Source organism: Cervus elaphus, chromosome 11 (genome assembly GCF_910594005.1).
Source record: "Cervus elaphus chromosome 11, mCerEla1.1, whole genome shotgun sequence".
Classification (NCBI taxonomy): domain Eukaryota; kingdom Metazoa; phylum Chordata; class Mammalia; order Artiodactyla; family Cervidae; genus Cervus; species Cervus elaphus.
Genome location: NC_057825.1, coordinates 63,143,222 through 63,164,031, shown reverse-complemented (window position 1 = coordinate 63,164,031; position 20,810 = coordinate 63,143,222). Strand labels below are relative to the sequence as shown.

General features: G+C 38.5%; 1 long non-coding RNA gene across 2 annotated transcripts in view; it reads left to right on the top strand.

The window, feature by feature from the left end:
• Positions 1 to 20,810, top strand: part of LOC122702799 — a 460,764-nt gene that overhangs the window by 277,467 nt on the left and 162,487 nt on the right. The window contains exon 5 of one of the 2 annotated variants that reach the window (XR_006343334.1): positions 3,608 to 3,787. The exons of the other annotated variant lie outside the window; for it this stretch is intronic. This is a non-coding gene — a long non-coding RNA (uncharacterized LOC122702799). Of the gene's footprint in view, positions 1 to 3,607; positions 3,788 to 20,810 lie in introns of those variants that run through there. 2 annotated transcript variants of the gene reach the window in all.

The window sequence follows — 20,810 nt, the reverse complement described above, 5'->3', positions numbered from 1 at the left end:
TGAAGTGTATCCTTGGAGGCATCTTCCCCTCCCCTGCTGCCCTTCCACTCCCACCCTAAATCTCATCCTCAGAATAAAAGCAAAGTGACTAAACTGAGGAATATGGAATTATTTAACCAAAGGTGTTACATAACCTTATTATGTGCTGGTCAAATGTGTTTAAAATACTTAACTCATTTATTTGGTTAAGAGGAAAAGACAATCTGGTCAGTGCCTTCCAGGAAGTGAGTTAAGCAGCTGGCAAACAATGCCTGTGTTGTTATTATGGTTGACAGGTTATCTGACTAGGAAGAAAAGGTTTTCACAGCACAGTCCAAACCACCATCTGAGTGGGATTCAGGCTGTTTCAGCCTTATCTAAAGAAGCTGGAAGAATGTCTCCCACTACTTCAGTTTGCTTTTTTTGCACACTTTGGGGAATTTTGAAAATGTTCCTGTCAAAAGCTCCAAGAGGCTGTTGCAGGGTAAAACCTTTAGAGACTACAGCTCTACAGTTACTAGTTAACTTCATCCCCACCTAATACCATTCCCCCCAAAGAGCCTTGTGGAATTTTGAGGTTTCAAAACGGACCTGCAGGCTGGATGGCAAGGTGAGGGGGATTCAGGAGCAGGGGGCTCTAGCTTAGTCCCCTTGTGTGTTATTTGGACCTGAGGAGTGTGCAGGGATGTGACAATAGAATTGTGAATCTAGCTCATAGCTTTGGCACCATACTGTTCCTTCCTGAGGTGGGTCATCTAATTAACAGAGGCATCAGCCCTTCTCTGTTCTTGCTAGGAGACCTGCCACAAATTTCAGCTTAATCAACTTTCACTTCATTGGTGCACATCCAAAGAGTATTGGGACTTCAATAATTGCTCAATTGTTAAAAAATTGTTAAATATATTTTGTGTGGAAATGAAGTTTCTAGAAATGCATTTACCTCATCAGAATCTAAGCTTATGTTCCTGGGCAATTCTGTCTACCCCTAAGTTTCTGAGTGGCTTTTTCACCCAATGCTGTTTTTATCCAGTGGAGAGGAACAAATACATAAAAGAAATCTCAATTTGTTAAAGCCCCATATTATGGTGTAATGACTGGATTCGACAATGAACCAACTTTTGAATTTTAGTGCGTGGTAAATGAACGGATTGGAAGCTGCTGCTTTTAAAAACGGGCTCCTTCTGTTCCTCTGTTCTAAATTTTATACTAGAAGGAAAGTTATTTTGCAGGTATAGTCCTTTGCCTGGAGGTTGTTTTTAATTTACTTGAAATGGTGGTTTCTCTTCCCTCTTTCCATTAAAGCTTTCTTTCTATTCAATTCTAGAGCATTGAAAAACCATAGCAAGTATTTAGATCCTTTGTGATTTTCAGGTTTTATGTATATATTCAACCTGTAGTAAGCCAGCAAGTGTTTCCCTTCCCAGGAAAGGAGAAAATATTTTCTAAAAGTAAATGAAAACTTCAGTGGGGCTTAATGAATTTCATGAAGCCTTGGGAAAACAAGAGACCACAGATGACTTTCCATTTTCTTCTGTTCTTTTCTCTTCCATTCCCTTCTTTCTTTTTCCAATGCAAGAAAACAGATTAACTATTAGATATATCAGAACCTCAGCAGAAGATTCTGGTTTCACTAATCAAAGCAGCAAGGTACACACAGACAAGATGACATGAAAGACAGATTACAAAAAACAAAGTCGAAAGCCCAAATGAAACCTGCTTGTTCTAACCCTACTCTACAAACTACAGGGATGCACCCTCTCCATTGGTTTTCCTGGGAGATGAGAAGCAGACAGGGTTAACTTTTCCCAGCCTTTCTGTAAAGCAGTAGTAGCCTCCCTCTGCCTTCCTGGCTGCAAATTTGAGGGATGGAAGTAACAGTCCATAGACCTGGAGAAGAGGAAATAATTCACATTAATTGATTTTATTTGATTTATTAGAAAAATACAGAAGTTCACAGTCTTATTTACATAGTGTAACTGTCACATCTTTCTGTTGAGAGGTAGTATCATTAGAGAAAAACTTACAAGAAAATACAATTGCCTTGGAATTTAGTCCTTGGTTCCTTAGTAGTTGTATAACCTGATGGGATTCTGATTCCTCTGGCCTTCACTTGTCTGATCTATGTGATGGGAATAACATTTTATGGACCAGAAAGTAGAAACTGAGAAAAGATAAGGCCTTAATGTTCCACCCAGATATGTGTGCTGTTTTTATGATGAACAGGTAGCACTAATATTCTCATGTCTTAGCTAAGAGTCAGAATTTCTCATGTGCGATGATAAAATGGGGCTTCATGCTAGGCAGTGAAGTAAGAGGAGTGGGAAAAGCCCTAATGATTATCCGGCCTTATCTCAAAAGGTATTTCAAAACTCTTAGAAAAGCAAAAAGGGATTTTTTTTTTGGACAGTTGCTAAATTATTAAGGGTACCAGATTAACTCTGTATGTTGCTGGTTTACTGGGTTGGTTATTGTTGTCTATTTGTCTCTTTCTGGCTTCCTATAAGTATATATGTAGAACAAAACCTCATTTATTTCTCCAGTTATTATAGCTAACTTTTAACTGTCTAGCATGGACTTGACATATTTTTGACATGCTAATCAGTTGTACTAAGGGTTTAAAATAACTTGTTCACCTCACTTGTTTCTTTTCATTTTTCCCCTGCTCATGAAACATACAATCCAGCCGGACACTTAGGAAACAACAAGATACCTAATTACCATTCCAGTTTCTATGGCTGCATAACAAATTATCCCTGAATTTACTGGCATAAAACAATTATTTATTAGGCTTATTGATTCGGTGGGTCAGAGATTTAATCAGGGCACAGTGGGGACAGTTCGCCTCCACTCCACTCATATCTAGCAGTTGTTGGTTACTGTAGGCTGAAACTTTGCTGAAACAATTGATCAGAACACCTACGTGTGACCTCTCCATGTGGTATGTATTGCTGTTCAGTTGTTAAGTCATTTCTGACCCTTTGTGATCCCATGGATTGCAGCACTCCAGGCTCCTCTGTCCTCCACTGTCTTCCAGAGTTTGCTCAGATTCATGTCCATTGAGTCAGTGATGGTATCTAACCATCTCAATCCACTGCTACCCCCTTTCTCCTGTTGCCTTCAGTCTTTCCCAGCATCAGGGTCTTTTCCAAGGAGTTGGCTCATTGCATCAGGTGGCCAAAGTATAGGAGCTTCAGTTTCAGCATCAGTCCTTCCATTGAATATTTAGGGTTGATTTCCTTCAGGACTGACTGGTTTGATATCCTTAAAGTCCAAGGGATTCTCAAGTCTTCTCTCTAGCAACACAATTTGAAAGCGTCAATTCTTCGGTGCTCAGGCTCTCTTTATGGTCCAACTCTCACGTCCATACATGACTACTGGACAAACCATATATGTGCTGCTGCTGCTGCTAAGTCGCTTCAGTTGTGTCCGACTCTTTGTGACCCCATGGACTGTAGCCTACCAGGCTCCTCCGTCCATGGGATTTTCCAGGCAAGATTACTGGAGTGGGGTGCCATTGCCTTCTCTGAACCATATGTGTAGGCCTCCTGAAAACATGCTGAGAGAAACCTGGGCAGAAGCTGTATCCTTTTGAGTTGGGTGGTCATATAACATCTCTTCTTTCCACTAGGTTGATCTGAGCAGTCATAAGCCTAACAAGTTAAAGGGAAGGGGAAACAGACTCCATCTCTTCATAATGAGTGAGAAGATTCTGAAAGAGAATGTAAGATTCTGAAAGATTCTGAAAGAGAATGACTTCAAATATTGCTGTTGTCACTTCTGGAAAAAGCAATCTGCTATAGTTACTGTCCCCTCAACATTGAAAGTTGTAAAATATATACAGCTAAGTAAATATCCAAAGCAAAAAATAAACTCCCTTTAAACCTAGTGCCTTGTTTCATGTTATGGGTTGGAGAGGTTTCTCTTGTGGAGAAAGGAAGAGGAAAAAGTTATAAGCTCTGAGGTTCATCTGGAACAATTAGATGGCTTGTAAATTCTAAAGTAAATTATTACCAAAATTCAGTACATATAGCAAAAGCACATTGCAACACCAAATTTAAATGCTTTTGGATGGATTTTCTTTCTGGATTATTCAGTATGTCAATTTTACTCTATGGGACTGGATATTCTAGTTGTTGACTTGTCTTCATCTAGCTAAAGATGGTCCTGGAAATGGTGTTTTGAAAGGAAAGGAATAGGGTAACCATCTTGCACCTCTAGACAGGCTTCTAACTCTCTGCTAACTTTTGATAGTCTTCACTGAGCTCAGAAATAATCTTTGAATTATTCACTCACTCATTCATTGTTTCATTCAACACACATTTGTTGTATACCTAGTACTGTCAAAGCAGGCTAAATATTATTTGTTCTGTCAAACACAAAGATTGATAATAAATAGTGTCCACTTTCAATGGTAATCATAGCCATCGTTTATTAAGCACTTATTATATGCCTCTCATTGTGTCAACACTACATACAATGTTATTCATCCTCATAGCATGAATTAAGGCAGGCATAATTATCACCCATTTTACAGGTGAGCAAAGAATTTTGTAAAGCCAATTTCTTGCTTAAGTTTGTACAGCTATTTGGTAAAAAATCTTGATATCACACTCGGCTTTGTTGGACTGAAAAGCCTGTTTTTCTCCAATTAGACTAAACTGCATCTTCCAAGGACTTAGTGGGGTGGGGGAAAGGAAATTGATTTATAAATAATTATGTGCTTCCCTGTGGCTCAGATGATAAAGAATCTGCCTGCAATGTGGGAGACCTAGGTTCGATGCCTGGGTTGGGAAGATGCCCTGGAGGAGGGCATGGCAACCCACTCCTGTATTCTTGCCTGAAGAATCCCCATGGACAGAGGAGCCTGGCCGTCTACACCCCTTGGGGTCGCAAAGAGTCAGACACGACTGAGCGACTAAACACACATAAATAATTACAATCCAAGGTGAAATTTGATAAGTATCACAAAAGCTGTGGAGTTAGGAGGACCTTTTTTTGTTTGTTTGTTTTGAGGAATAATTAGTGGGAACATCATGGAAATGGTTGCAATAGGACTTGAAGGCTTTTAATACGTAGAGATGGGGATAAAGGAAAAAACCTTGAGAAAATGTAATCGGAGTATATAGAGCATGGAGACATTTGGGGAATAGCAAATCATGCAATTTAGAGAAATCCATGTTTGATTATTAAGGAGTTAGAAGACTGTAAGTGTAGCTTGAGTTTTTGATGTAAAATCATACATGGCAGCTAATGGAAGTTGGACTATCAGTTCAGTAAATAATGGTGAACAGTTGAAAGCATTAGAGTAGAGGAATGATGTGAACAGAGTGGGACATTAGGAGAAGGAATATGACTCGATTACCTCGGATGGCTGGAAAGAGTTTGGAGACAGCAGCACTAGGAGATTTGCAATAATCTGGAATTTGTTGATGAAAGCAAAGATGATATTGCCAATGGGAGTTATAAAGAAAGAGTAAAATGTATTGGCATTTCCCAAAAAAACTATCTAAAAGTCTCGAACCAAGAGAAGAGTCATTTATTATACCTGTATTCCTCACCAACTGACCAGTTGCTCAATTAAAGCACATTTGCCTCTTCTCTTGAATTATCCCTTTTTATTTTATGAATTCATAGTCTTCAGGGGCCCCCACTGAGTACCTGCCTCTAATTTGGAAATGTGTTGTCATGGCTCCTGTTGAGACTGTTCTGCATTTGGAAGTTCGTTTGCTATTCTGTTTCTTTTGATTAAATGCTTTTCTGTCACACTTCTTACAAGTCATATGCCCTGAATGCAAAGTCAGAAAATAATATGAGCAGCCCTGTAATCACAGAATAGCTGGTCAGTGTTATTTGGAGCAAGAGGCATGAAGGGATAACAGTGAACACTGCAAGCAATTTTGTAGAAGAGGTTTATCCAATTTTTGCCCCTGAAAGAGTTCAGAATTTTTTTTTTAAAGAAATGATGTGCCTGGTTCATTCTGTTAACATTTCTCTGTCCCTATACCCCTCAAGGTAGGTCTGTGCACATTGAGAGGTTAATATTAATATTGCCTTTTTACAGCTGAATTATCTGGCTCTAGAACCATTCACAGATTCTATTAAAGACCCCTATGGAGGATTGCTTCTTCAAATAGGCATTTTAATTCACCCGGGTACAATAAGGTGTTACCTTGCTTTCATTAATAAAATGGGAACTCATAAAGAAAACCAGATTATCTTGAATTTATGATCAAGTAATTTTGTTTCTCTTAGCCTGGATAATAATTGTGAAACATCATTTTCCCCTTTCTTTCCTTTTCCCTTCATACACTTCGACATTCTTAATTTCTCATGTTTATTTATCTTTTTTATTTTAATTTGACAGGGAAAGCTATCTAGGACCCCAGGAGGCAAATGCTGTGACTCAAGAATTGGCCCTTTCCATCTTCAATTTAATGAAATAATAAGCCAGTAATTGATTTATATTTATATTTACATTTGCCTTACAAATTCTGAGATTTTTGTCATCTTTATTGTAATTCCATAAGTAGTCACTAAATTACTTCCAATCAACTCTATTTCTCCTTTACCTACGCAGTGAGTGAAGTCTTTTATTGTCGTCTAAGGGCTTTGTTCTTCCTTTTGGTTTCTCATGTCATTGTTCCTCACCTCAACTTTTTGTTTTCGTTTTAAACTGTTAATGAATTATTATTGTTATTTTTTGCCTGAAATCCTTGGTAGCTTTATCAACAGATAATGTACTCCAAACAGTCTAGCTTTGCGACTTTCTACTTTTCTCTATAACCACATCTCAGGTGTTGTGGGGATAATAAGCTTCTGTTGTTATTAATATTTATCATTTAGGATACAGTTTGGAACTGGAAAGTAAGCAAGCTAAGCTTCTGAGCTTTCAGGTTGGCTTTCACAAAACGTTTTCACCCACACTGTGATTTTCCTGGCCCTTCCTTCATTCAGATACTTTTGTTTTATGCATGCTTATGAAGGGGCATATATTATCTAAGTAATCCCTAAAGAAAATTAGAAATAGCTTATTAGGAGGACTGAAGAAAGAAGCATCTGTTAGATGCAGACAAATGACATCAGAAACGATAGCTGATAGCCTGATATTTGGGGAAAATACAGAGGTGAAAAATTCATAACTGCATTAACGTTGATAAATACAGCCTCGGAATCACCTACTGTGTGTCAGGTGTGTCACACAACATCTAACTTAATTCCACAATTTAGGTATCAGTGTTCCCATTTTACAGATGAGAGAATTCAAGCCGAAGTTGTAAATGATTGAAACCACTATAGCTCATAAGTGGCAATACCAGAATTTTTCCAGAATCTGATGTCATTGTGCATTACCATGTCACCTCGGTGTGCTGCAGTGGATTTCTATGAGCTTGAGTCTTTTAAGAAAAAAAAAAAAAATCTATGGCTTCTGCTGGAAGGAAAAAAAATGTGCCTTGAAAGAATACAATTGGAATTTAAAAACAAACTTTTGGTGCTAGGAAATAAATACTTAAGCTATTTGGAAAATTAGTAACCACTCATGTGAAGCACTTGATTCCATAATGAGGTGAGATAAATTGTTTCAACATAACCTCAAAATCACAGTTTCAAAAAACTTGACTCCTGGGTTAGAGTTTCTTCAAATTAAAAAAAAAAAAAAAAAAAACAAATCCCCATCCTCCTGAGATGATATGTGTTTTCATTCATTCATTCACTCATATCATTTAACAAATATTGAGTGACTGTTATTAACAGGGAAACACTATCATGTCTTTTGAGAATTCTACTAGATCAATAAAACAAAGCAAAATGAAATACAAAACACATGCTTAAATTTCAGTACAGTTTGGGTCTGTGTTTCGTCTCATCCTATGCATTGCCATCAGAGTTCTTTTTTTCTAAAACCCTCATTTTCTAGTGTCGCTTCCTGGTTTTAAGCCTAGTAAATAATTCTTGGCCCTTCATAACTTTGCCACCTGCCTTTCTGACCCCCCAGCAGAGCTCAGCCATCCTGTACTGCTCACTCTCCCCTGCAGTTGCCAGGTACCTCTGAGTCGCCTCTTCCTGTTTTCTCCTGGAGCATGTTCTGCCCTTTCTCATTCACAGAGTCTCCATTCATCCTCTAGATCCAACTCAAAAGTCCCTCCTCTGCTGCTTTTCCTGATAACCTGCTCCCCCAGCAGAAAAGAAAAAGAAAATCCATCTTCCCAGAGCTCTTCATGTTACAGCATTTTACGTAGTAATAACATAATGTAAAATTATTTTGATCTGGCTCTGACTGGAGTAAAAAATCCTGCCAGACCACAACTGTATTTTATTCATCTTCATACTTTAGGCCCAAGATTTTAGCACGTGCTTGGCCATTTAGAAAAATTGGATGAAGAGAACAGAATGAGAGTAGGTGAGTAGGTACATGCTCTGGTAAGAGGAGCCAAATTTTCAGGAGTGGTGGGTGGAGGCTTCCCAGAGGAGTTGTATGTAAGTGGGGTTTGAGGAATGAGTAGGAATCTGCAGATGGCTATAAGCAGGGCTTGGGTGGGTGGAGAGAAGACATCACAGCAGAGAGAATTGATGTGTCAGAAGGCTCGGCAGGGCCCGGTTGGAAATTGCAAATACACTAGAGCCTTTAGAGTTGAGCATGCACAAGAATGGAGGAGAGCATGGACTTCCCTGGTGGTCCAGTCCCAATGCAGTTGTGTGTGGTTTGGTATCTGATCAGAGAACTAGATCCCACATGCTGCAACTAAGAGTTTGCATGCCAGAATTAAAGATCCTGCATGCCACAACTATGACCTGGTGCATCCAAATAATTAAATACATCAATAATTTTTTTTTTTTAAAAGAATGGAGCAGAGCAGGCTCAGAGCATGGAATGGCTTCATATGGCCATGGGCCCATAGGTGTGGAGATATTATTTTCCTAGGCCAGTCTTCGGGGAGCCATGGGAGGTGTGGCAGTCACCCAGGTGGATATGGTTGAATGGACAATGAAAGGACTTGGAAGGGCTTATTGTGAGATGCTGGGAAAAGAGACTGAGGGTTGTCTAAGGCAGGATGCAGGGATTTCATGCCCTGCTACAATTCCTGGACTGTACTGGAAGTTATCTGGCTTAGCTTGCTCCTTAGGGAGCTTTTTTTTTTTTTTTTGGTACTGTCTGTTTGCATCTCCTATAATCGGATTTTATGCCCTATACATTCTCCCTTGTTCTCTCAACTCTAGCTACCCTGGCCTCTTTGCTGTTCTTTGAACAACCAAGAAGATCTCCATTCAGGGACAGCAAGCATTTTGTTCCCCCTGCCTGCACACACACACATAGTCCTTTCCAGCCTCCTTCACTCTGTCCTTGTTGATTCTACTTCACATAGCACCTCTGGTGGCCACTCCTTCACTTCTGAACCTGCTGTAATGTATCTTCAATCTTAGTACTAACAGCTACCCTTCATTACCTATGTGTGGTTTCACTGCCCTATTTCCTTTATTCAGAATTTAAACTCCATGAGATTAAGCATTTTGTCTTGTTCTTTGTTGTATCTCAGCACCTAAAACTAGCCTGACACATAACAGGTGTTCCATAAATATGATTTAATCATTTAATAAATGAATGAATATCACGAATCCCCCTGGTTCCTCCAATGAATTGTTCCACCTTCATGAGGACTGACGACAATCTCTAAGCCAATGTTTTCCAAGGTTTATCATCTTATAGGAAATACAATAACATTTGCTTGGTCTAAGGGTATATTGAAAGGGATTTGGAGAAGTCTATATAGTGCTTGTGACTAAGAAACTAAATATGCTTGCTTTCTTTATTTAATTCTAGTGAGAAAAAAGAAAACCAAGTATTAGGGAAAACATTAAATATTGAATTTTCATAAAAGTTCCAGGTAAAAATTCAGTATTTTTACAAAATTTTCTAGCCATTATTACTGTGTGGCAAGCTGTCATCTATTTTCCACACACAAGTAGGTATTGGTCCCCCATTGCCTTTTTTTTTCTTTTGTGTTAAAAGTGAAATTTATTACAATAAAGTAAGTGCAAGTGTTATTTAAAATGCTAGTTAAAGTTATAAGGTGTCTATACAATTTTTCTAACATAAATATTGGAAACAACAACTTTAATGATTCTATATATGTACATAGTAGTTGAAAACATAAAACCATGCACAAGGCTAAAATATCACTTTTCACATTACCCTTTTAGGTGTCACTCTTATCTTTTCCTGATCCCAGCATCATTCTGGAATATGAAAGGGTCACAAACATTAAGGATTCAGTGTTTTGAATGTTTGTCAGTTGCCTTTCCCATGCTGTCTGGATTTGGGGGTTTGCCTTTGGGGTAAGACCTGGAGGCAGTGCTGTGCCCCTGGCCGTGTCCCGTCCCCTCCTCTTCCATACGTGAGCTGGCCGGATCCTTAGGGGCAGTGAGCAGGACTGTGGCCATGCGATGAGGATAGGGACTCTGCTTGTGAGTCGTCTGCTTTCCACCAGCATGAGAAAATAGTAAGTCATGTCTGCGAAAGTTGGGCCTGTTGGAGGCCTCCTGGCTTAACCACAGCTGAGCAGCACCATCTGCTTGGGAACTGCCAATTTGTTGCTTGTTTTACACTGACTTTATTAAAGTTACCCAAGGGAGAGTAGGGAGGGCCTTATTTGGAAACTTGTTTCCTTGAAAACCCACATGATTTAGTGGAAGGAATACTAGAAAAGGCCTCCCAAGGCCCCGGTTCTAGTCCCACCCATGGTCTGAGCTGTACAGTCTTATAAACTGGTAATTCCTCTGAGCTCTGGTGATCTCAACTGCACAATAGGAATAATGCCTCTCCTGCGCCAGTGTCAGAGCTGTGGTGAGAATTACATCAAATCACTTCATGGCTAATGATAAGCGCACTCTGTAACTTGGTATGTTAGTTTCTTTTAAAGGACTGTTGTTCATCTTGAATTTAAATGATTTAAGAGTGTCTGCATCTGTAGAGCTCTGCTGAGTGAAAATTAGATATCCCATTGTAGATTAACCCACTGAGGTGGTGGCCAGGGCAATTCTTGTGCCCCAGAATGTGTATCGAGAGTCAGTCTTTAAAAGCATTGGTCCAGGCTTTCTTATCTGGAATCTTCGAAAGCGACTACATCTCTTACTCATTAGAAATGAAAGACTCATGAGTAAGATGTATCCTTCTCTTGTTAGACCTAACAATGAGTTAAGTTTTATGTTCCTGAAGTGAACTCATCAGCACCAACTCATCAACAGTGTTAAAAGGAGGGTATAGTTCTACATAGATGAACAGATTCTTATTAAAGGTTACCAGGCCTTTATTGAGACTATGGCACATGGTTCTCTTTTCTTCTAAGGGTTTAGAATATATAATCCAAGTCATTTATTCTCTTGCTAAAAATTCCAGAAAAAGCGGAAACTTACTTTGTCAGTTTCTTTTCTTACACACTGATATTTTCTAAAGGTGATTCAATTTAAATAGTGAAATGATTTTTAGTTCAACTCTGGCAAGGTATGGGTTCCAGTGAGAAGCCTCTGCTGTAATTTTTAGATATCTTTGTTGTTACTGTTTTGTTTTAACTATTAAGGCGCATCAATGGCATTAAAAATAAACTATCTTTTCCAAGCATTGTATTGCTAATTCGTGTTTTTATTGTTTTGATTATCCTGTTGTTTAGAAGTTTCCTGGACATTTTCCCTCCTTTTTATCTCAGTCAAAACTTTCTTTCTTATATCCACAGCAAAAGTATTGAGAGAATGACTATTTTTTAAAATTATCTTAAATTGCTCACATTTTTTAAAAAACACAAATATTTTCAATTTCATGTTTTGAGTTTCAGGTGAAGAGTGTAGGAGTGACTGTAGAAAACATTACTTTTGGAGAGAGTTCCTCTTTTGATTCCACAGATTGAAAATCAGATTTTCCCTAGGATTTGACAGCATATGGAAATTGACATCTCCTAAAATTTGGAGACACCAAAATAGAAAGTAAGGCCAGATTTATTTTCACTTTTAGTATTCTGGCTCTATTATCTTGAATAAGCTAGTCTTCAGAGATTATTTTTTCTCATCTAAGAATTAAGTAAACTTGTTATAGAAAATATAGAAAATCTAAAAATATCTAAATATAAAATAAAATTTAATGGGCAGTTCTACAACCCATTCTATATGGTTATGTTTGATGTTATATAATGGTTGATGTTTCAGTATATTTCTTGCTTATATTTTTTTCAGTGTTTCTCATACATCTCTCTATATACATCTATATGTATGTGTGTGTGTATATATATATATGTAAAATCAGGCTTTTGTTTATACCCTTATATTTTGCTTTTTCTTTTACTATTCCATTGTAAGCATTTGTAAAAGAATAAACTGAAAAAGTCATTAAATTTTCAATAGTATATTAAAAGGCTGTATATTATTCTTTATATGGGCATGATATAATTAATTTTACTGCTCTATTATCATTAGGTAAGGACAAATTTTTTACGATTATTAATAACCCTTGAATGAATACTCCCTAAACAAATTATTTTTAATTGTTTCCTTGGAACTATCAAAGACTTTTTGTATTCCTCTTATCAAATTGGATTTTTTTTATATCAAAGATATTAACCTTTGTTGAAGCAAGTTTTCACTTACTAGTTAGAGTATTAGAAACATTAGTTTCATTTAGTTAAAAACATTAATTAGAATATTTTTCAAAATGTTCTTAGCTATTTTTCACTCCATAAATATTTATGGAGTTCCTCCTCTGGGCTAGGGATGCTAGGCAGCAAGATAAATACGTCTCAGCCCTCACCAGACACACAGCATAAGTCTAGAGAAGGTCTTACAATTTTTCTTAAACTAAATTCTAAAATCACTTTGGCAAGTTAAGAAAGACACAGAGATTTTAATTGTAATAACTCTAAACCCATGAAATAGAGAAGAATTGACACTTAAAAAATTCAGTCTTCTATATCTGAGACACAAATGGCCCATTTGCGTATTCTTTTATTATTTTCAGTGAAGAACTGTACTAGTCTTCATTTGTTCCTGAGTTTTTTTTTTTTTTTTTTAATTTGTTTTGTTTTGTTTTCTGTTTGGCCACTAAGTTGTATTCAACTTTTCTGAGACACCATGGGCTGTCCATAGGATTTTCCAGGCAAGGATACTGGAGTGGGTTGCTATTTCCTTCTCCAGGGGATCTTCCCAACCCTGGGAATCTTCCTGACCTGGAAATGGAAACTGCAGCTCCTGCCACGTCTCCTGCATTGCAGGCGGGTTCTTTACCACTGAGCCACGGGGGCGGTGCTTGTTTTTAATTAAAGTTTTCCCTGGGGAGAATTCCATGTTTTTGTAGCACTTTGAAAAAAAAATTTTTTTTTCCTACTTCATTTTCTGTTAAATGGTAATAGAATCCACCTGCCAGTGCAGGAGATGCAAGTTCCATCCCTGGGTCGGGAAAATCCCCTGGAGAAGGAAACGGCAGCCTATTCCAGTATTCTTGTTTAGGAAATTCCGTGAATAGAGGAGCCTGGCGGGCTACAGTCCATGGGGTTGCAAAAGAGTTAAACACCACTGATTGACTAAACAAGAAACATATGTAGTGTGTCTTTGAAATTACCAATTGTATGAAGCTCAGCAAGTTATGCAAATCTTGGTCTTGGTTTCTCAGTGTGTGAGAAAGGTCATAAGCCCACCTTATGGAGTTGTTATGGTATCTACCTTATGGTGGCTTCCCTGGTGGGTCAGGTGGTAAAGAATCCACCTGCAATGCGAGAGACCTGGCTTTCATCCCTGGGTTGGGAAGATCCCCTGGAGAAGGGAATGGCTACCCACTCCAGTATTCTTGCCTGGGGAATTCCATGGACCCTGGCAGGCACAGTCCATGGGGTCACAAACAGTCTGACATGACTGAGTGACTTTCACTTTACTCATGGAGTTGTTAGGATCTAATGAGCTGTGTAGTAAGGAACTTACCACGATGCCTTGTGCATAGTAAGCATTTAATAAGTGGTAGATTATTACCATTTCTTTAAGTTTTTTAAATCATTTACTTATTTATTTTAATTTAGCATAATGTCTCCCACTACAGTAATCATTTTTCCTTTGTAAACTTCAGTTCAGTTCAGTTCAGTCGCTTAGTCGTGTCCAACTCTTTGCGACCCCATGAATCGCCACACACCAGGCCTCCCTGTCCATCACCAACTCCTGGAGTTTACTCAAACTCATGTCTATCGAGTTGGTGATGCCATCCAGCCATCCCATCCTCTGTCATCTCCTTCTTCTCCTGCCCCCAATTTCTCCCAGCATCAGGGTCTTTTCCAACGAGTCAATTCTTCGCATGAGGTGGCCAAAGTACTGGAGTTTCAGCTTCAGCATCAGTCCTTCCAGTGAACACCCAGGACTGATTTCCTTTAGGATGGACTGGTTAGATCTCCTTGCAGTCCAAGGGACTCTCAAGAGTCTTCTCCAACACCACAGTTCAAAAGCATCAATTCTTTTGTGCTCATTTTCTTCACAGTCCAACTCTCACATCCATACATGACCACTGGGAAAACCATAGCCTTGACTAGATGGACCTTTCTTGGCAAAGTAATGTCACTGCTTTTTAATATGCTATCTAGGTTGATCATAACTTCCCTTCCAAGGAGTAAGCGTCTTTTAATTTCATGGCTGCAGTCACCATCTGCAGTGATTTTGGAGCCCCAAAAAATAAAGTCTGACACTGTTTGCACTGTATCCCCATCTATTTCCCATGAAGTGATGGGACTGGATGTCATGATCTTAGTTTTCTGAATGTTGAGCTTTAAGCCAACTTTTTCACTCTCCTCTTTCACTTTCATCAAGAGGCTTTTTAGTTCCTCTTCACTTTCTGCCATAAGGGTGGTGTCATCTGCATATCTGAGGTTATTGATATTTCTCCCAGCAATCTTGATTCCAGCTTGTGCTTCCTCCAGCCCAGCATTTCTCATGATGTACTCTGCATATAAGTTAAATAAGCAGGGTGACAATATGCAGCCTTGACGTACTCCTTTTCCTATTTGGAACCAGTCTGTTCTTCCATGTCCAGTTCTAACTGTTGCTTCCTGGCCTGCATGCAGGTTTCTCAAGAGGCAGGTCAGGTGGTCTGGTATTCCCATCTCTTTCAGAATTTTCCACAGTTTATTGTGATCCACACAGTTGAAGGCTTTGGTGTAGTCAATAGAGCAGAAATAGATGTTTTTCTGGAACTGTCTTGCTTTTTTGATGATCCAGTGGATGTTTGCAATGTGATCTCTGGTTCCTCTGACTTTTCTAAAACCAGCTTGTAAACTTAGATACTGTTATTCAAAGTATAAAACTTTATTGTTGTAATTATTATTATAATACATGACAGATTTTACCTATTGTGATTCTTCTTGTTCCATTTAAATGTTCCATTCTAATTCTTCTATGTTTAAGATTATGTTTGGGACCCTAGTTTTGTTTTTATTGTGATTGTGTGATATTGAAGGATATCTTTTACTTTTTAATCTTTCTTTGTCCTTTTAATTTAATGGAGTTTCTGTTCACAGCATACATCTAAAATGGTTTACCCCAATCTTAAATATTTTGTTTAAAATAGTTCTCTGTATTAATATTTTGTGTAGTAATTATTCCTTACATGTGTTGGAAACATTTTTATGCTTTATGATTCTTTTGTTTTCCCTGTTGCTTTAAAGATTGTTTCTTTTTTCGTTTTTTTGTTCAAAAGCATTTATTGTGATATGGACCTCACTCCATTTCCTTACAGCCTTTCTCCCTTTCTTCCTTCTTTTTGCTTTTTCTCCTTCAGTTGCTTATAAGGTATACAATTGTTTTTAACACTAGTAACTACCTTTAGATTAAAAAGACACAAAATGAAACTTCTGAAATCTATATTTCTCTGATTACCAGCAGGGAGAAAAAGCTGCTTTTGATTAACAACTATGTAAGATGAAGAAATGGCTTTTTACTACTTTCCTTTTGTTACATCACTCCAGTTTGTGTTACTATATCTCAGGTATTAGATCTGGATAATACATATAATAATGATTTTTAAAAAACACTATGATTCTTTTCTCATAAGAACTTTTTGAAAAAATAATCATCCTAATAATTTCATTAAAAATTTAGATTTAATATTGCATTCATTTATTTCATGTCAATGCTTTAGTTTTAAAATTTTTGAGTATTCTCTCAGCTTAAATATGCTTCCCAAGTATTTTCTTTTTTTAACAATAAAAAAAAGGATTATACTTTCCGAGCCCTTATGTATCTGAGAATATCTTTTTGTTGCCTTTGTGGATGTACCACAGTTGCTTGTATATAGAGTTTTTGGGTCACAAACTTTTCCCCATAAAATTGTGTAGATATTGTTTTATGGTCAAATACTATTTAATGAAGCCTGATAGAAGTGTATGACCAGCTTGACTTTTTCAGTTTGTAAATAACCTATATTTCTTTTAAGATACAAATAGGATAATCTTATATTTTTAGAGCCCCTTCCTCCCTTTTTATATAGGTGTTCACATGTGGGCTCTCCATTTTCTATCTTCCATAGTCTTTGTTCCCTGACTCATTTTGTTGTTGTTCTTTTTCTCTAGCCTCTATAGAAATGAACCTAATATTGGCTTCCCTGTCAGTGACCATATTTTTTCCACATACTCTGTGCATTTCCTCTTTTTTAAGAAAATAATTTTAATTATCCATTTCAGTTTTGGCTGTCTTAGGTGCTGGTTCTTTGTTGCTGTGTGGGCCTTTCTCTAGGTTCAGTGAGCGAGGGCTCCTCTCTGGTTGCGTTGCCTGGCCTTCTCATTGCGGTGGCTTGTCTTGTTGGGCTCTAGGGCGCATGGGCTTCAGCAATTGTGATTCCTGGGCTCCAGAGCACAGTCCGTGGTTGTGGAGCATAGGCACAGCTGCTCTGCGTCATGTGGGATCTTCCTGGATCAGGGAGAGAACCAGTGTCTCCTGCATTGGCCGGCGGATTCTGTATCACTGAGCCACTAGGGAAGCCTTGTGCATTTCCTCTTTAATGAAGACTCGTTCATAGTAACAGAACTCTAGATCACTTTCAGTCTTTTGTTAATTCGTTCAACTCCTTTATCACCTGCACATGCATCTCAACTAACTCTTTTCAAACTAGTCTGTTTCCTGATCATTTTGTCATTGATCTCTTGCTTTTGAGGACAGATTTTCTAAGGTTTTGTTGAGAACATTAGTGAAGTCACTCAGTCGTGTCTGACTCTTTGCGACCCCATGGACTGTAGCCTAACAGGCTTCTCGTCCATGGGATTTTCCAGGCCAGAATACTGGAGTGGGTTTCCATTTCCTTCTCCAGGAGATCTTCCCGACCCAGGTACTGAACCCAGGTAACCCTCATTGTAGGCAGATGCTTTACCATCTGAGCCACCAGGGAAGGGAGGTGCTTTTTTCCCTTCTTTAATTAAGGGAAAAGCCCCTTTATTGTGCTTTTCCTCTGCTTTTTGTGTGCTGTTGTCCTCTGATTCTATGTTGGAGAATCTTCTGCCGAACTGTTTTGCATTGGTTTACCTATCCAAGAGTGAGATGTGATCATCCAAACCAAGTTTTGTGACTGAACCATGCTGATCAGTGAATTCTTCTTGGAGTACTACTGTCTGCTTTGTTGTTAGAATTCTTCTCAAATCTTAAGCTTATAGCTAACCGTTCAATATCAAATAATCATCTGTCTTGTGACATTCGAGTTTTCTCTTCTGTTTTGGTTATCCAAACTGAGAAGTTTTGAGCATCCTTCAGATCTTCTTGTTCCACAAGTAATACATAAAATCTATAATGTCCCAACAGCATCTCTTCCAAACCAGGGCTCTTTTTGGTTGAGACACCTTTATCTCAGATTCAATATGTCACTGCCTATTTCACCTCTTTGTGTAATGTCTTACTAAAATTGAAGCCTATGGTAATGTATAGCACACAGAAACGGTTCAATGTTACGTGGCAGCCTGGATGGGAGGCGAGTTTAGGGGAGAATGGATACATGTATATGTATGGATGAGTCCTTTTGTTGTTCACCTGAAACTGTTGCAACATGGTTAATCAGCTATACTCCAGTATAAAGTAAGAAGTTAAAAATAAATGAATTAAAATTGAAGCCTATGAAAGAACGCAGGACAGGAGAGACTGAAAGGGATTGAGAATGGAGTGGCACAGTGAAAATGGACTAGCTCTGGTGACTTCATAAAACAGCTTCTACTCACGTCCTTGTTCAATGGTCAGCAAGGCCACCATATTACTGGAAAGAGGTATACGGTGAAGGTGACTGGAACATCCCAACTTTTTTACCCTCTAAACTCCCTGTCTTATGTTAGGTCTCCATTCAGTTTTGCATGACATGAAATTTCTCCTGGAGTATGTCGATTATTTGTTAACATATCTGGTTTCCACAGCTATAGCAACTTCTCATTTTTTCCCCTCTGTGTTTCAAGAATATGAAGAGAAAGGTGAAACAGATACTCCTGAATAAACCCCTACCTTAACACAGAAACATACATAGTATGATCCATAAAGAGAAGTGCCCCAAGCACTGAAGGTAAAACAGTGAGCCAAAAGTACACCTTCAGTAGTCATTAGAGGATCAGAACCAAGGCTTCTCTGAGGATCCAAGGGTGATTGCTCTAGTATCATTCATGTGAGAATAGTGGATACAATTATTATGTTTATATTAGAGAATCCAGAGGACTTACCACATGTAATGAATAAAAGGAATATATGAGGGAATTGGCAAGGAGCTTTAAGAAGCCAAGGATCTGGCATTTTGGGTCAGCTGATGATATTTAGAAGATCTTTGCAATTCTATTTATTAACCTGCTTATTTTATAAATTAAATAATCTGTTCATTGAGGTCTCAGCTGTGTGTTGAAAATAACATTTCAGGAAAACTGTCTTTAGATTCTGAAGTTTTGAGCATCCCAGGGGAGTCATTTTTAAAGATATCTCTCATTCATGCATGCAGCTTTTGAATTCACATTCTTGTCCCTGTTAAGAATAGAGCAGCTGTTCCTGCAACTGCAGGAGACTCTTCCACTTAGATTGAGGTCTGTCAGTGTCATTTTATGGCAGATTGAACGTAGTTAGTTGTCAGTTTTAGAAAGAATTAAATATTGCCTGCTGTTGTACATCTTTAATCCAAAGCTCCTTTTCAAAGCACAATTGGGGCCCCTCCTCTGAGCCTCCCTCCCTCCTTTTAGTCCTCCCTGATTGGGAGAAATCTGAAGGCATCTTAGTGTCTTGAGATGACCACACTAAAATGGTAGGAAACATGAAGCCAGATCTAGAATCAAGAGGAAGATTTGGGAAGTGGTATGTAAATAAGGGTTGGTGTATGGTCAGTTCCCCCAAGATGGCAGTTCTCTGGCTCTCTGGACATCCTCTGCTCCTCTGAGCCTGCTTCAGTGACACCCAGCTCACATGACCGACTTTCGTATATATTTGCTCTGGCCCCAACTAGTGATTATTCTAGCCCATTCAGGGCAGAACATCTCTACCATGGAAGCTTACCAAAGGGGTGGTGATGGACATGCTCCATCTACTAGTTTCCATGGTAACTGATAAGACAAGCTGCCTTCAATCCCCCCTATAACTGCTAACCTTTCTCTTGCCCCAGGAGTGAGGACTTGTGGAGTTTCACTCCAGGACCTTGCTTCAGACATGTAAGATTCCCTAAACCATTCAACCAAGGATGTCAGTGATTGCCGACTCTGGGCTCTTTCTTCAGTCTTGAGGATTGGGAGTACAGGGTATGTAGTCTTGTGGGGTGCAACCCAGTAGTTGGTAACCAGAACCAAAGGGCCAGGGGTTGGACCACCCAATTCACCTGTCCTGCTCACATAGGTGGCTTCCTCAGTCTCAGGGCCTGAGTTAAGGTTGAAGGACAGTAAGGGCTAGAAGGACTACTTAAAAGTCACCCAGAAAGCTGAGCCCAGAGAGCAGGACAGATGGCCCAGGAGACCGGAGAAAAGAAATCTGGTCAAGAGAGGCAGTCTACGGCTGTGACAGACCATTAAACCCTACGAAAGTAAGACTTACGGATGAGTCATTTTGAAAGTTCTGTATTTGGCAGAAACACTTTGCAGTCAATAACCTTATGGTTAAAATAAGGTCTTTGTTCAATAAGAGAGTTGGCTGAACACTTTATCTTTTCAAATGCCCTCCCATTTATTCTGAATTAGCTTGTTCACACTTTAATGGATAAAATTTCCATTTTAGGTTTTTATATATGATTATGCATCGCAGTTAAAGCGTCTTTTTGGGAAAGGTTTTACAATGTGGTTTTATTTGTTTGCTAGTAAAATTTATTACCATAATACTTTTACCATCCTCATTTAATCTTTAGATTTCTCTTTAAAAAAAAGTCAATTCACCATTATGTTTTGCTACTCAACTGAGATGGCTGGGGTACGGGTTGGGGTCCAGTTTCACTGTGTATACACTCTTACTGGCTTTGCCTTGAATGTTTTATTATGAGGACAGTGAAATCGAATTTTACAGAAATAAATCATTTAGCCATATTAAGATTTGAAAGAGTTGTAAATGGTTTACTGTCAGCCATTATCATGGAAATAGAAAAAGGGAGAAATAGCACCCCACGATATCATTTAAAACATGTCAATTCTTCAAAATTTTGTTGAAGAAAAGCTTTTTTTTTTCTTATTTTGAAACAACAAGATTGGCTGAATAAGTTATATCTGGTTATTTCCTCATCAGCCATTCTCTCAGAGTCACTTTTAATATGAAAATATGAAACAATAATTGTTACTTCTAGGGAGTATACTCCCTGGAGGAGGGCCTGGCAGCCCACTCCAGAATTCTTGCCTGGAGAG